This window comes from Melanerpes formicivorus, unplaced genomic scaffold, assembly GCF_026170545.1.
Source record: "Melanerpes formicivorus ecotype bairdi unplaced genomic scaffold, bMelFor1.0.p_v2 SCAF_1, whole genome shotgun sequence".
Taxonomy (NCBI): domain Eukaryota; kingdom Metazoa; phylum Chordata; class Aves; order Piciformes; family Picidae; genus Melanerpes; species Melanerpes formicivorus.
Genome location: NW_027142353.1, coordinates 539,649 through 558,022, shown reverse-complemented (window position 1 = coordinate 558,022; position 18,374 = coordinate 539,649).

The following is an 18,374-nucleotide window of genomic DNA, read 5'->3' as shown; positions in this document are numbered from 1 at the left end:
AAACTTCAAAGTGCACACACCAGTTTTAATTGGTTGGAAGACAATTCAGGAAAAGACTTTAAATTATAAAATTAAATGAGACAGCTAAAAATGTGGGATGCTGAAGATTGCCTAAAGCATCAGGGTGCCCAGGGCCAGCTTGGACACACAAAGTTTCAAAATTGTTGCAATCTATTGTTTGCAAAGGATTTAAATGCAGTAACTCTGCAGCACTTGTTACTTCTAATTTCAGTGACAGACTGTGTCTCTTACAGGCAACAAGCTAATTCATTGATGGTTTATCAAGGGCTATACTCTTTCAGCAGGTGTATAGGAAAATGTATTTTCAGAACCTCATTGTGTTTTTCAGTGTCTGACTACATAGGGTGTACAATATTGCTTTATGCATGCAGTAGTTATAAGGTATTCCATAAAACCTAGGATTGTAGATTGCCGTATCCCAATAACCTGACCAATGTAGAATTTGTTCCGAAAGATGTGATTACAGAAAATGAATGATGACTTGAGCTGTCCTGTGTCAAAAAACAAACAAACAAAACAACAACAACAAGACCCCACCACCACCACCAAACAATCAAACAATCAAACAAACAAACAAACAAACAAACAAACAAAAACCCAGTGAACATTGTTCCTGACAGAAAATGAACCTGTAACTCTTTTGAAAATTTACATCTCAGGCCTTATTTACATTTACCTAATGACAGAAGTAGAAGACAGAATGTAGAAGTCTACATCTGAATTAGTCTCTCTTCTCACTGAAGAGAAATAGGCTGCTCAAGGAACACAGTTCATATACTCATTAAGTAGCTGGCAAAACCATATCTGCTGTATCTTATTTATTTTATATAATTTCTACTTCATTTTCACAGGGCCTGAGTGGAAGTGTTCACATGTTTTCATGAAGTGAATCTGATCTAGTCTGTCTGCTGTAGGACATTCCTAGTAGATGCATGATATGATAGTATGGAGGAACAAATGCATCTACAACCTCCCTTCAGGTAGATATTGCTGTCTGCAACTACCTGAAGGGAGGTTGTAGCCAGGTGGGGGTTGGTCCCTTCTCCCAGGCAACCAGCACCTGAACAAGAGGACACAGTCTCAAGCTGCACCAGGGGAGGTTTAGGCTGGGTGCTAGGAAGAAATTCTTCCTAGAAAGAGTGATTGGCCATTGGAATGGGCTCCCCAGGGAGGTGGTGCAGTCACCATCACTGGAGGTGTTTAGGAAAAAAAATTATGGGATGCTTTGTGCCATGGTTTAGTTGATTAGATAGTGTTGGATGATAGGTTGGACTCAATGATCTCAAAGGTCTCTTCCAACCTGGTTAATTCTATTCTATTCTATCTTTTTCCCTCAAATAAAGGACAATATACTGATAAGACACCTTTTTCACATGCTGCCTCTTGACAGGAGCTATCTGCAAGACATAGTTGCTCACTCAAAGCCACAGCATCTTGTTCCCATCAGGGAAAATGATGACACCAGGTGAAAATGAAGACAGATGCCACAACTGTCATCTTTTTCCAGATTCTCCCCTAGAAAGCTATACACTTCTATCACAACTGTTAGTTGACTATTGTTTTATCAGCTGCAATGATGGCATCACATGTATGGTTAATGTACTTGCCATGGAAAAATGTATCTAGATGATTCACAGTTAAAAGTGTCCTCATGTTAAATTGACAACTACTCAGAGTTTTTCAGTCTCTCAGTTTTTTTATAGAACATGTCCAACTTGGTTCCTTTTTCTAGCTTCTGTATCAATCAGCTCATACTCAGCCATGAGTTTCATCACCATTAGATCACAGCTGAAATACATAAGCAGGTAGTTCATGCACCATGTTAAATAATAGTCTTCCTATCTGTAATTTTGCTATATGATTCCTCTAGATTGCTGCTGAAAGTGATACTTTCAGTGAAATAAAAAAATCTGAAAATTTGATGTACAATTGTCTTGGTCCAGAAGTTGGGAAAGAGAATCAGGTGTTTTAAAAAATGTTCCTCTGTGTGAAATTAAGGCACAAATGAGGTCAATAACAACAGCAAGTCTCTTTATCATGGGATAAAGTAAATGAAACAGTGGAAGGGAGAAAAAGGAGACACACAATGAGAGAGAGAGAGGGGGAGGAAAATTGGAGAAAGAGAGAGAGCAGGAAAAGAATTATATTGCCATCCCCAAGATGCTTTGGGCAGAGAAGATACAAGAGGGTGCTGCTGAGTCTCTTCTTCATCCTGGAGGAGAGGAGGGAGAGAGAGAGAGAGAGAGACATCCCAGGGTCCAAGGTCTTTTTGGCTTGTGTTGTTAGCTAGAGGAGAGGAGATAGATAGGTCTGAGTGGGTTCTGTGTTTTTCAGTGGAGTTCTTCTCTTCTTCTTTACAGCAGGCAAAATGTAGCACTTTTATTTATTGCATCTCCCCTCTGACCCTCACTGTAGTCACATTGTAATGCACATGCCTCTTCTCGGTGTTACCTCCATCGGGTCTTCCTGTGTGCTTCAGGAGTCAGGAGCCAGTGTGGGCCTCTGCTTCACAACTCCCCACTCCGCCACCAGGGGCAGCTGTTGTCTTGGTGGACAGAGATGATCTCTGTTGAGACATTCCTCACTTCTTGATGAAATCACCCTCATCACAAGGTAATTTGCATGCAGACAACAATGTTATTTTAATTTTTTTCTTTCATAACTGTAGGACAGTTTAAAGTCAAGTAAATCCTCAAGAAAAATCATGGTGCTATGAATAATTTTACTAACTGTCAGAAAGTGTATAAATTTGCTTGCATTTTCACAAATACATTTTGGGAGAAAGAACAGCCAGTGAAGGGCTTACGTCTCTCTTGGATATTTGTGAGTGCAGAGGCTTTGACTTAATGCAAGTTCTGCTAGACTTCTTCAAAAGGTCTGAAGACATCTGAAGAGATCGATAAAGCTACCACAGCAGTACTGTAAAGAATGACACTTATTTTCCACATTGTCACTACAGGGGACCAATTTAGTTTGCTTTGTTGTACTGTTTGCTTTTTTGTATTGTTTTTCTCAGCTGCCAGAAAGACATTCTTCTTCTGATGTAGAAGCTGCACTACAGTTTTGGGTTTTTTTTCCTTTGAGTATTTCTTCTTTCTTCTTCCTAGAATCTTTCATTATTACCTGACAGATACATTTCTGTATGCTCCTTGGAACACACTGTGTTACACATTTGTGTTGGAACAGATTGCAATACTTGCCTCCAAGTTCTTGTCACAGCTTGTATGCTAGAGTATCTATTGCAAACTACGTGTGCATTTTGGCTGATCCTTAATAAGTCTGTAGAAAACAGTACTGCTTATTACATTTGTATCTCAATGGACAATATTATTCCACTCCCGTCATCTAATAGAGGTTTTCCCCCTCTACTAGTTGATCCATTTACAGACTCTTCTAGTGCAATCAATGTAATGCATAAACCTGTGAACTACTTGCAAAATAATTTACAAACTTTTAAAGTAGTCTTCCAGAGACTAAAAATATGTTTAAAGGCATTTCTTCCCCTGTAATAAATGAATTAGAAATGCAAAGTTTATGATTCCCATATTCTGGGTAGGATCATAAAACCACAGATTATATGTATGTTCACTTGCCTAGAAGGGTTAGGAAAACTACTGTGCTAAAATATTGTAGAGAAGACCGAGAACTATAGTTGTTGGGTTTTTTTTTTTTTTTATGAAGTGATCCTTTTTGATTTTGGTTTGGTTTCTTTTTTTTTTTTTTAATTATTTCTTCTCCTGCCATTCTTGGGAGATATCTCCATATCCTGTGTTAAACCAGTGGTGACTCTAGATGAGATAATAGTTAAAGTTTACCTTTCCATTGATCATAGCGGTAGTTTGTTCTAGTGTGACAAGTTGTGTTCCACCTTATATGTGGATCTCATTCTGCAAGCAAATTAGTGTCTATGATATTTTTGTGCTGCATGACTGTACTTGATTTATGAAGATGGCGTACATAATAGGAAGATTTTCAGGCCATTCGATGGTTGTAGCTTTGCTTTGAATTTTTGTTTAGGCTGATTTATATTCATTATTCTACATGCGATTTGCTACCTCATTTATTTCAAAAAGTGCTTTCATACTGAACTACAATGTTGCTGCAATTCATAGCTGTCTTCTCTTTACCTATATGCTTGTCATTTGGTCTATGACTTAGTATTGTAAGTCAAACCGTTAATGAACCCTTTTCCATTTGATTTTTTTATGAGGCCCTTTTTGAATTTCTCTACTGCTGCAATCATACTCTTGGTGGAGCTTTTGTTTAATTTATCAGATTTTGCTACGCATATGCATCGTTTCTATTATCTATATTTTAAACACATATAGGGCATTGCCAGCACATGAAAAAAAATAAATCTTTAATAAATCTTACTGTATTTCAAGGAGTAGAAATATGTTAAACACAATATCATAAATATAGAATTGTTTCCACAGCCAAAAATGCATTTTTACAGTTCTGACAGTGTTGGATTAAGACTATCACTTCCACTTTTAATAACTGAGAAGCAAAAACTGTTCAGGAAAATTAAAATTAGTCTTCCAAAATATGTATCAGAAAGTGCAGAAATTACTAGATCCACAAAAGGAATTTCACTTTTTGTTGCCTATCTATCTTCTGAAAGTCATGATATTAGAAGAAAATACTGAAACTGCTTCAGGAAAATTAGATACTGACATCCATGAGCTACAAAATATTAACCATAGGCATAAAATGCTACCTCATGTTGTTACTGTGTGTACTGAGGAGTACAGATGTTTATCGTTCCTTTTGAGAGTTTTCCTGCTTTACTTTGTGCTGTAAGGATGCTCTTTCTTTGCATTAGAAGAGCAGGTTCCTAGATAAGATGCAAGTAGTCAATGGATTAAAAGACAGCCCTAAATCTGTGTATTTGTCTCCAGCTACAGGCTGTTCAGTCACGTGAGGCAGCTGGAACTCTCAGAATTTTCTACAGAAATTGTCTGCCAGGTCAGACCAAGACAAATCAGAGCAGAGAAATTCAAGGCAAGGAAGGACAGTGAAAGGAAAGGCAGAGAAGGACAAGGCAGGGTGGGATAAACCATGCAAAACATAGAATGGTAAGGCAAGGCAAGTCAGGGCAAGACAAAGCTCCAAGAAGACCTTGCAGCAGCCTTCCAGTACATTAAAGAGGACTTACAAGAAAGATGATGAGGAAATATTTATCAGGGAGTGATTGGATAAGAAGTAACATTTCTAAAATGAAAAGGGGTAGATTAGACTACATATTGAGAAGAAATTCTTTACTGTGAAGGTGATGAGGCACTGGAACAGACTACCCAGAGTGGCCATAAATGCCCCCTCTCTGAAAGCATTCATGGCCAATTTTGCTGTGCCTTTGAGCAACCTGATCTAGTGGAAGATCATAGTTTCATAGTTTCATTCAGGGTTGGAAGGGACCACAAGGATCAGCTAGTTCCAACCCCCCTGCCATGGGCAGGGACACCCTACACTAGATCAGGCTGGCCAGAGCCTCATCCAGCCTGCTCTTAAACACCCCCAGGGACGGGGCCTCGACCACCTCCCTGGACAACCCATTCCAGGGTTTCACCACTCTCATGGTGAAGAACCTCCTCCTCACATCTAGCCTGAATCTCCCCACCTCCAGCTTCATTCCATTCCCCCTAGTCCTATCACTACCTGAGATCTTGAGAAGTCCTTCCCCAGCCTTTTTGTAGGCCCCCTTCAGATACTGGAAGGCGACAATGAGGTCACCTCGGAGCCTTCTCTTCTGCAGACTGAACAGCCCCAACTCCCTCAGTCTGTCCTCATAGGAGATGTGCTCCAGCCCTCTGATCATCCTTGTGGCCCTTCTCTGGACACGCTCCAGCACCTCCACATCCCTCTTGTAATAGGGGCTCCAGAACTGGACACAGTACTCCAGCTGGGGTCTCACCGGGGCTGAGTAGAGGGGGAGGATCACCTCCCTCGACCTGCTAGCCACACTTCTCCTGATGCAGCCCAGGATCTGATTGGCTTTGCGGGCTGCAAGTGCACATTGAGAGCTCATGTTGAGCTTTTTGTCCACCAGCACCCCCAAGTCTCTCTCCTCAGGGCTACCCTCCAGCCAGTCACTGCCCAGCCTGGATTTGTGCCTGGGATTGCCTCGACCCAGATGCAGGACCCTGCACTTGCTCTTATTGAACTTCATGAGGTTGGCTTGTGCCCACCTCTCCAGCCTGTCAAGGTCCCTCTGGATGGCCTCCCTTCCCTCCAGCGTGTCTGCTGCACCACACAGCTTGGTGTCATCAGCAAACTTGCTGAGGGTGCACTCAATGCCACTGTCCATGTCCACCACAAAGATGTTGAATAAGACAGGTCCCAGGACTGATCCCTGAGGGACTCCGCTTGTCACTGGCCTCCACTGGGACATGGAGCCATTGACAGCCACTCTTTGGGTGCGGCCATCAAGCCAGTTCCTTATCCATCTAGTGGTCCACCCATCAAACCCATGTGTCACCAGTTTGGAGACCAGGATGTGGTGTGGGACAGCGTCGAAGGCTTTGCTCAGGTCCAGGTAAATGACATCAGTTGCTCGCCCCTCATCTATTAATTTTGTCACCTGCTCATAGAAGGCCACCAGGTTGGTCAGGCAGGATTTGCCCTTGGCAAAGCCATGCTGACTGCTCCCAATCGCCTCTTCACTATTCTTTTGAGTGAGTAGTGACTCCAGGAGGATCTGCTCCATGATCTTTACAGGCACAGAGGTGAGACTGACTGGCCTGTAGTTCCCTGGTTCCTCCTTCTTACCCTTTTTGAAGATGGGGGTAATGTTTCCCCTTTTCCAGTCTGTGGGGACTTCCCCAGACTGCCATGACTTTTGAAATATAATAGAGAGGGGTTTAGCAACCTCATCTGCCAGTTCTCTCAGTACCCGTGGGTGTATCCCGTCGGGTCCCATGGACTTGAACACTTTCAGGTTCTTCAGATGATCACGATCCTGATCTGCACTTACAATGGGCAGTTCTTCCTCCCCGTCCCTGGCTTTGACTTCCATAGCATCAGGAGTGTGGCTAGAGGCCCTTGCAGTGAAGACTGAGGTAAAGAAGTTATTAAGTACCTCAGCCTTTTCCTCATCACTTGTGACCATGTCACCATTTTCCTTTCTGAGGGGGCCCACACCTTCCCTAGTCTTCTTCTTCCCATTAATATACCTGTAAAAGTTTTTAGTATTCCCTTTAATCTCCCTGGCTAGATTCAATTCAAACTCTGCTTTGGCTTTCCTAACCAGGTCTCTTGCTGCTCGGGCAGCTTCCTTATATTCCCCCTGTTCTACCTGTCCTTCTCTCCACTTCCTGTAGAGTTTCCTTTTAAGTAATAGCATGTCCAGTAGCTCCTTGCCCATCCAGGCAGGCCTCCTAGCATTCTTCCCTGCTTTTCTCTTTGTTGGTATACAGAGCTCCTGGACACAGAGGAGGTGGTCCTTGAATACTGACCGGCTGTCCTGGGTCCCTCTTCCCTCCAGGGCTTTGTCCCACGACACTTTGGCTAGCAGATCCCTGAAGCGATCAAAATCTGCACGCCTAAAGTCTAGGGTCGTGAGCTTGGAATACTTCCTCCTGATTGCCTTGAGGATATTAAATTCAACTGCTTCATGGTCACTGCAGCCAAGGCTGTCTCTGAGCCTCACGTTGCTTACCAGCCCTTCCCTTCATATTTTCATGTTAGAGTGTTTGGAACTAAATGACCTTTTGGCTGCCTTTCAACACAAACCATTCTATGAACAGTCACTACTAGTGCAAAATGTTCCCTATCCTAGTGCTCTCAGCATCCACCTGGGAAAGAAAGGAAATAGCTTCAAATCTCTTTAAACAGTCAAACCTGTGTCAAGGACAGGACAGTTGTATGTTCACTTGCACAACAACAAGCAGGTGTGCTAGACAATCCCAAAGTATGAATAATTAAATTTATCTCAGAATGAAACACATCATATTTTAAAGGAGAGGAAATGCCAGAAGAGAGCCACATTTCTTCACCTTGCTCTTAAATTTTCTGTTGAAATCTTTGAATAACTTTCAACTTTTATTTTGTTTTATTTTAATTAAAAACAACAAACAAATTATATTTTTTACCAGGATTTTAAAGATATTTACATGAGATTATGTAGGATCTCTCTGGGACTAGTTTTGACTTTCATAAACTGCTTGAGAACAACAGAAATTGCTACAAATTTATTGAAGTGTAAGTGCACTGAAGTGTAAGCAAATAAGAATCTACATAAATATTAATTTTTATTTTTTTACTTCATGAGCTACTACACAAAGTAGTTAAATCTACACAGCTTAAAGGGGAGTTTTACGTGCTGGCTTTTAAAAATGCTGCACTGTTTTATAATAGAAACATGTATATAACAATAATTGTCACTCCCCTGGTTTGGGGAAGATGAATGTAATTGTAGACCCCTTATAATGAGGTGCCATTGGGCGACAAATAGAGGGACAAACCCCATTGCTGTATAGCAAGGAGGTTCCAGAAATGTAGAGAGCAGAGAATCTCAGAAGTCCTCCCAGAATTCCCTTATTGCTGCGTTGTAGAATCCCCTGCATTACAGAGTCTCACAGCCCCACTTACAGAAGAAGTCCCAGAAGCCCTGATTTAATTTATATAGAATTATAGGCCAGAAATATGATAAAATATGAATACGATTTATAAAATATAAAAAATTCTTTTTCTGAGCCAATTTGATTCAGGTTCATTTGCCCAGTCAATTATAGGTTAATTACATATGATAGAAGGCTAATAAACAGTAGAATAACAGTCTAGAAAATTCAGAACTTGGTATACAGAGGAAAAAACTGGAATCTCCCTATGCACGTGAAACCAAACATCAATGCTGCCTCAGGTAGCATAGACAAACCACCTTGAGTTCACAACAGAACTAACCAACAGGTAACAAGCTATAAACCTTAGAAATATCCAGGTAAATTAGTGTAATTTACTCACAAACCACCAAGCTGCTAACTACCAAAACCTTTGCTGAACGAAGTGATGTTCTGAGTTCATGGTTATAGTCCAAAGGTCAGTATCCAAAATTAGAGGAAGTGAAAGAGAGAGAGAGAGCATGCTGCTATGATGGAGGCCCAACTCAAGTACTATGCTGCTAAGACAAAGGAGCTAATTACCCTGAAGACAGGAACAAGTCTTGACACCGCTTTGAATGCCAGTAATGAAGGAAGGGGAGGGAGGAAGTAAGATGAGGGAGTTAAGAGAACAATAAGCATATGAGCAATGAGTATAGCAAGCACACAAGCATTTGAAGTCGTCTCCTATAATTTCCCTTTTTGAAAATTGGATGGCCCAATGGCACATTAGCCATTCAAATCCTGCCAATCAGTTCAAAATGTTTATATGGCAAGTAAACTGCACACGCCTTCTCTCACGGTGTCTAACACGTCCAGTCACCTCTCTGAAATGTGAGGCTTGGGGTCTAGCTTCCACCCCCCTCCAGGCAGCCTTAATGGTCCTAGCCAGAAGAAATAGTGAACTGCCAGAAGAAATAGTGAACTAACAGAAGCAAAATTCCCTAGCAGCCCTAACTGAAGTCCCTAAGCAAAGATGATTATTGCTCAGAGTGGCTGTTTATATACTCCATTATCAATTGCTTGACCAGTAAAGTCCAACCATATACATAAGCTAAAATCTTTTCCCAATAAGAGGTGTCAGTATGTCAAGGAGGTGGCTTCTGCAGCATGTTCCAATCACAGGGTGCCAACATGAGAATGGTGTTCTTGGCACATATGGAATGTTACTGTTTTGCTCTATGCAGAGTGCTAAGGAATTGGACAGCTAAGGAATCATGCACTCCTCATGCGTCCAGCAGCTGCCCTCATAACAGTGTCTGCAACAATAACATTTGTCAAAAAAATAATATCAGTGGAAACTTGTTATGGTATTATGAATCAAAACAACAACAACAACAAAAAAGTAGGAAGAAAAGGGGGAGAAAGAAAAGAAGTCCACAAAAGCACAAAAGCATCTACAATATTTTAGTTGAAAGCCATAATTTTTTGAAACAAAGAAATCATCTATTCTGACTTACATGAACACCCACAAAACCAACTTGAAAAAAAAAAAAGAAAAAGAAAAACAAACAAACTGAAATGAGTAACTGAGTTTCACATTTTAGGAAGGAGGTGTAGAAGTGTTTTTGATGTTCCTACTCATGTCAGCTAGTGGACAGCTTCAGTCTTCAGAGTAAACATAATTCTTTACACACACTAGATTTGGAAGATTGTTAAATATTCTTTTCTTTTTTCCTTCACAAGAGATGAAAGGATTATTTTTGCAGCCCAAATTATACAGTGGTGTGGCAGTTTTAGGCTGTCCCTTTAAAACTTTCCACAGATCTTGAACAGAAAGTGGTAAAATGTAAATAAATCACTATTGGGTATAAAAAGGAAAATAATGATAATTCTAAGCAATCCCATTGGAGAGATAACAAACATAAGCTAGTAATGAAAACAATCTTTCTCTCTTTTTGCTTCTTTGGCTCTGGCTGATGCTTATCCTGGCTTTACTGACCTTGACTGCATTGCTTTTGTTGTGACTGGTATTTACAACAACAACTCTGCTCTTTCTCTTGTCTCTTTTGCGTCGAAGGTGGGTAAGGAAGGGAGGAGTGGAGGGAGAAGCTGTTGCAGCGGAGGGAGAAGCTGTTGCAGTTCCCTTAGTGTTTGCCCAGGGAGGTTCTTGTGCAAATACCTGTAAATATTGTAAATATTGTATATTTTGTAAATGTTCATTACATTTAATTGTAGATTGTGTGTTTGCTTGTAAATACAGCTTCATTTGCTTCCAACTGGGCTGGTCTAGCAAATTTAATGTTGGGGAGAATTTTCAACCCACCACAAAGAGATTATCACATTAGAGGTGATGTTTACATAGCACTTGTCAGCAGCTTAAAAAGGAAAAGGAAAGCAAATAATTTGTGAATAATATCACAAGTATCCAGTAACTGGTTTAGAAATGTGAATACAAAGACAACTCTAACAGACCTAATCCACAGCAGCTTCTCTCCCTGGTGCAACTCTGTACTACCTAATCTATCTACAAGGATTGTTTTGGTAATTTGTTTTGTTTTGTTTTGTTTTTTTCCCAAATAATTGAAATATAGCAGAAATTTATTTTTGGGGGGAGGGAGGGGGAAGTGTGGACCACTAAAGTGTAAGCTGCTGGTGCTCTATTATTATTATTTTTATTTATTTTTTTTTTTTCCAGCAGTTCAAAAATCTATGGATAATGCTTTTGTTTGGTTGGTTAAATTTTTGTGTCTGAAGTTCTCAGAAAATTCAAGGACATTTTATGAATGTTCATGTGTCTAAAGTCTAAGAAGATGGAGGAATACATACTAGTTATGGATTTTCAGTGAATTTTAATTTCAAATTTCTCTGACAGTCACTAACTGCAGGTTGGCTGCTAAAAATAAACAGTGGTATAATGCGATGAACTCTGCCTTTGACCATTACAGTGGAATGAAAACAATTAAAATCTTGTTTCTCTTGACATTTTTAAAAGCATCTCTGAGATATAAAACAGAAATTAATATTATTATTTTTTCAAATGGCAAGTAATTAGTGAAGGAAATAGATGACTACCTTTATCACTATTGTTTATTTATATGTTTTTGAATAAATTATAATTTAAGGAAACACAAAACCCACCAGTCATTCATATTATAAGGCATATTCTTGTGTAGGTGAGAGAAGGAAAAGAGTCAGCAAAGAAAACTAATATTAATTGAAGTAGATACACTGCATGTTATAAAAATATGTTTGTTGTTAGATATAAAATAATTTTAAAACAAACAGATTTTTTTTCCCCCCCTGCTATTTCTTAAATAATTTGCAGTGTTAATACAACACAGAACATATATCAGGATACCATTCACTTTGTATAATTTCTTATGCTTGTATTTTACTGGAAACAAATATGACAATACAATGAGCTCTTACATCATTTACTTCATGTTTCTGATTCACCCACATTGCCCTGTTGATGTCTATGAAACTTAAAATTGTTCAAGCAACGTGCTAAGGGAAAAAAGGGGAAAAAAAGAAAAGGAAAAAAAAAAGAAGGAAAAAAGTAAAGTCAATTGAATAATTAAATACATGTATTAACATATGAGTTCAAAATACTTTGGGGCTTAAATTGAAAAGAAAAAAATTTCTTGGTGGTAAAAATTGAGCTTTGTACTGGAAATTTCCAAAGTGACTATAAGGAGAATAATTCCTGTAGATTCTGCAAATATCTTCTATCCAGTCTGATAAATAACAGCCAGAATACACTGATAAGTCATCTACCTCTTCGTAGTATTCATACTATGGCTATACATTATTGCAGTTCCAACTGCAGTATGTAACAGGGCATGTGTGAAGGACTCTGAATTAACAATGGATGGAGGGTAAGAACTTTTAAAACAGGATTATCAATATATTTAATGTATGGGTGCAGGTTAATTGTTCACAGGAGAGATACAACTAAAGGAAATAGGCTGCACAGTTTGTTTTATATGAATGGGAGGGTATAATTATGTCAACAAAAGAAAATGTGATAGTCTCAGCTTTCAGTCAAAGTAAACGACTGGGTCAAATCTGTCATAAATTACATATCTAAAAATTAGGTGACTGAAATGGGTGTGATCATTGTATGCTTTCCTGTTAAAAGAAGCATTTCTAAAGAACAGTTCAGCCTATTCTGAAGTGGAAGTCTTCACTGAAAGCAAATCAAACTGCAAAATCCCCTTTTGCTTTATACTGACTACATGGAGCCACATATCCAGACACATATTTTACACAAATGTTATTTATATTTGCTTTTTATAATGGGCTTGGTACCTCAAACAAACCTGAAAGATAGAAAGAAACAAGCAACTAGTATCTTCAGCCACTGAAATATACCCTAAAATTTACACTCTTCATGTATATAAGCCAAGAGATTTAGTCTGATAGAGGTTTCACTGGTTTGTGTTCAAAGTTTGGAAATGGGAAATTGGAAATGGGAAATCCATTGGAATCACAGAATAGTTCAGGTTGGAAGTGATCTCTGCAGATCATCCAGTCTCTCTCCCCTGCTCAAATGGAGTCATGTTCAGCCAGTTGTCCAGGAAGTTATCTAAACAGTGGTTTTTTTATTATCCCCAAGGGAGACTCCACAACCTGTCTGGGCAGCCTGTGCCCCTGCTTGCTCCTTGTCACAGTAAAAACAATGTTTTCTGATGTTGGAATGGAACCTCCTGTGTTTGAGTTTGTGCTCATTATTACCTGTCCCGTCACTGGGCACCACTGAGAAAAGCCTCTCTCCATACTCTTACATACTGATGTACTTGAGCCTCATCTTCTCCAGGTTCAGAAGTCCCAACTCTCCCAATCTTTTTTATGCAGTGGCGTTCCAGTCCTATGTTCATCTTTGTCATCTTGTAATGGACTCTCTCTAAAGAAAGACTCTCATGGGAGCCTGATTAACAGAAGGGAATATTTTCAGATATGCTAAGAGATTCTGTTGATTCAAAGATGACATTTCTGTGAATACTGCCACCAAAGAAGGTCTGTATTGCAGATATAGATAAATTAAAAAGCCGTAGGCTTTCTGAATCTAAGATTCCTGTTTTCTTTTTCTCCCTCTCTGTCCTCCCAACAGCTTTTAGCTTCTTTGTGCATCCTTTTGAAACAGATGCAGTTTTAAATTTATCTTTCACAGTTGGTTCATTGACTTACCTCTCAGTTTAGACTTACCTTTCAATTTTACTTTGAATAAATCAATGCTGTTATAGCACATTCCTAGAATTTGTGAATAATTTTCACTTTGTGCTCCTTTCTGGTTTCACATTTTTTAAAGTTGCAAGTCTTTACTCCACAAAGCATTATAGTATTGATACAAAATATAAAATATGCTAATTATACCTTTCAAAACTTGGCTAAGTTTACTTGGAAAAAAACATGTTTTTTTTTCTGTGGATGACTTCTTTTATATATATATGTATATATATATTTATATATGTGTGTGTGTATATATATATGTATTTATGCATATAAGTATGATATTGATGTGTGTGTATATATATACACATACACACACATATGATGATAAGAATAGGAAATGACACTGATTACCTCTCTTATGATAGAAGTGAGGAGCGTTGAACTGTTACATCTTCTTACTCATTTGTCATTTTGGTGATATAAAAGTAGAGTTGATTCTGACTGGAACAGAGTTAATTCTTTTTGTAGCAGTCTGTATGTTTGTGACTAAAGCAGCGTTGATAACACAGCAGTGTTTTGGCTGTTGTTGAGCAGTACTTGCACAACAATGAAGTTTTCTTCCTACTGTTTTGACCCTGCAGCAAGTAGCCTGGGGGTGCACAGGAAACTGGAAGGAAACACAGCTAGGGCAGCTAAAATAAACTGTCCAAAGGGATAATTTATATCATAGGACACCATGCTCAACAGCAGAAATTCAGGTAAAGGATAAAGAAGCAAGGACATTTGTGGTTGTGGCTTATTTTCCATGTAACTGTTACATAAACCTTCCAGACTAAAGGGGCTAAGTGGAAGCAGTCCTTAAATTTCTTATTTTGCCTTGCTTGTGCATATATCTTCATTTCACTTATAAAAATGTCTTTATTTCAACTCTCCACTAGTAAGCAAACAACAGTGCCTACCTTCTGTCTAGGGTTAATTACCATAGATAAGAAGTCTAAGTACCCACACACATATCTCCAGTACCCTTCTAGAGGACTCCTACATTCTGTAAACATCTTAAAAGACAATTTCTGAATGTATATCTGAAGGAAAGAATAAAGATAGATACATCAGAATCAAAATTCCATACTAAAAAATACCTGACTGAAATTCTAGAGTGTTCATTGCCATTATGTAAACCAAACTGCAGTGTTTCATTCTAAAGGAAACAAACAAACAAACAAAACAAACAAACAAACAAAAAACCGTTTCAGATATGTTGTTAACTAAAGTTCTCTGGAATTTAACCATCATCCTACACACATAGAAAGATACACCTGGTAGAAGCTGTAGTAAAATATGCATATACAAATACAAAATCATTTTTAAATAACAAATTTAATGCCTGTCTTTTCACACAGTTACATTTTATTGCACCAGTTACAGTCGTACAACAATAACTAAACCATCACCAAAACCCCACAAAGTGACTTCCAAAAAGAATCCAGAGCTGGTAAAAAAGAAAAACAAACTAACAAACAAAACAACAATAACAAAAAAAGGCAAGAAGACAAAACAACAAAAAAAACAAACAATAACAACAAAACAAACAAAAATGCCACCACTCATAAATATGCAGTGTTGTAGTGTGATGGTTTAACCCACCAATGTCAACAAAGTGAATGTTTGTTTTGCTTTTTACACCCAACTGTTCCGCTAGAGAATTTTGCAGCTATCTTTTTCTTAAAGGCACAGCCTAAACTGTTACATGCAAGCATTCATATGTTTATACACTTTAAAAAGTAAATATATTTCAGGAATAACCCTTACAGAAATATTTGAAGAACTTTTGATTGCCTTGCAAGTAAAAAAAGAATTTTCTCATGAGTATTTTTAACCCTACTGCTGCATTGCCTTAGTAATATTTACATATTACATTTTATGTTTTGATGCTATTTCTGATCATGTTTTGTGAACAAATCAGATTGTAGAAACTCAAAAAAATTATCAGGTGGAACGGGTTCTAAATATCAAGGTTTTTTTCTTTCTCAAACACCTTTTTACATCTTCTATATCACAATTGTTATTTTAGAAGGACATATTTTCAGTGTTTACATTTCATGAGTCAAGCCTCAACAAATACAGAATTTAGAACTGTGATAATAACCAGTGGAGCTGCCATGAAGAGTTTGCCTTAATCTCAGCCTTGATAAGAAATGCCATGGATTTCTCTAAGTGTAAGTTTTGCAGCAATCAGTTATTGGTTTCTCTGAAGCTTTGATATGACTGAGCTGGCAGAGTTAAACTGCAGGGGAAACTCTAGGCTACTATGCTAAAGGAACCATAGTAGATTCTTAAAGCACTCAAATTGTGCACCACAGATAAAAATTTATGTCTCAATATCCCTATATCTTATGTTTAAACATAGTTCTTTAAGTTTTAAAATAGTTTCTGCCCTACTAAGAAGTCTTCTTTAGCATCCATCATTGATAAATGCCCTTAGGAGGATTGCTCTTTGTATTAAGTGATATCCTACCAAAAATACTATACAATCTTCTTTGTGGTGTGGGATTTAGCTGGCCTATATTTAGGTGTCTCTATGTGACCTGGATACCAACACAACCATTTTTGTCACTGAAGAACTAGTCAATATGTCCACTAGAGTCTGCAGAACTGCTCAGTTTACCCTAAAGAAGACACCTCCATGTGATCTCTAAACTCTACACCTGTAGACTCCATCAATTGTATTGACTATACCTCAACCAGACACAGTGCTTATATATTTAACTTACACTTAGACACTTGAATGCTAAGTATCTGATATTTGTTATACCTCAATCCCATATAAATTAGGGTTGTTAGTTATCCTATATTCTTTTCAGTTCTTAAATTGTAAATGTAGCATGTTATCATTAACTGTTTTGCACATGTTACTTTGAATCTAAGAAGGGGATCAAGGGAGACCAGGTAGAACTGAATTGCTGTTCATTTGATCACTGGAAAGGAGTGATACCTCTCGCACCATAGCACAGATGTTTATCACTGGAACAAGAGCAAAACATTGTGTATATATTTAAACTGTATATAATAAATCTTGCTGGGGTTTGGGGCTCAGTACAAATTCTGCCTAAAGAGTTCTGCAAGAAACTTCTATAACTATTTGCTTGTTTCTAATATTAAACTACAACTCTTGGCTTCGGATTCTTTCCAACCAGTCCCATCCATTTTACCTTCAGTGAACAGGCACTGTGTCTGTAATTTGTATTTTTTCCAATTCTGCTCTTTCTTCTTCTTTTTAATTTTGCTCCTATCCTTGCATCAACTGTCCTGTATTCTGCTTATTTATAGTACTCCACTATGCTTCCAAATATGTTCTTACACACCTTCATTGTCCTTCATTTTTACCTTGTTCTAATCAAGGAATAACTCTGATTTATTAGTGCAGTATAAAGGGACACTACGGTTAAATATTAAGTAACATATGCATTCTCCTTTCAGGAAGATGTACAGAATGAAGGAAAGAAAAATGAATAATTGCATAGGTTGTCTGGAAATTGGAAGTCACCTCTTCATTGCTACATCTTTCCTCTATGGAGATGATTTCCCCTGGGTCATGACACTGGTCATGGACTCTTTCCTGGGATTGAGAACCCTTACCTGGAAGGTGTGGCAGTTTCAGGCTATGCCTTTAATAGTCAGCTGCTGATTTCAAGCAGAAGAAGTGGAGAAATATAAACAAATCACAGTTGTGTGTAAAAAGGAAAACAAAAGATTATTCTAAAGGATTGGCCAGATGTATGAGGTGTACCCTAGCAATCTCACACATTCCACTTCATTCTGTTCTTTCTTCTCTGGCTGCCGGGCTGCTTTGGAGAGAATCTTATCACTATTGACCTTGCAGATAAGGATACAAAAGATGCTTTGAGAGAACAGTACTCCTAATGACTTTCTCTTTTCTTCTAATTATAGAGGGAAAGGGGGTTAGGGCAGGGCAGAGCAGTTTCCCCACTCCTTTTGGGATACCAGACGGGGCTCAGGGGGGGTTCTGTGATGTTTTCTGATTGTAAATACTGTATATTGGTACATATTCATTACATTCCATTGTAGAGTGTAGTTTTTGCTTTATAAATACAGCTTTCATTGGCTTCCCAATTAAGTGAGCTGTGCTTTTCTTAATGCAGTGGGAAATTCCAAACCACCACAGAGGGTTAGGCAAATATTTAGCATGTTGTTAGTTTATCATTTGATGATTACCTAACAGACATACAATATTTAGTGTGTTTTTAAGGCCATCATAATATTGCATTTAAGTTGCAATAGTGCATTCTTCCATTGCATCCATGAAAACTGCAGATCATAACATCATAGAATTGTTAGGGTTGGAAGGGAACCCAAAGATCATCTAGTTCCAACACCCCTGCCATGGACAAGGACACCTCACACTAGATCAGGTTGCTCAGAGCCACATCCAGACTGGCCTTAAAAACCTCCAGGGATGCGGCTGCTACCACCTCCCCAGGCAACCTGTTCCAGTGTCTCACCACCTTCATGGGGAAGAACTTCTTCTTAATATCCAATCTGAATCTAACCATTTCTAGTTTTTTTCCATTGCCCCAAAATCCTATCACAACCTGACACCGTAAGAAGTCCCTCCCCAGC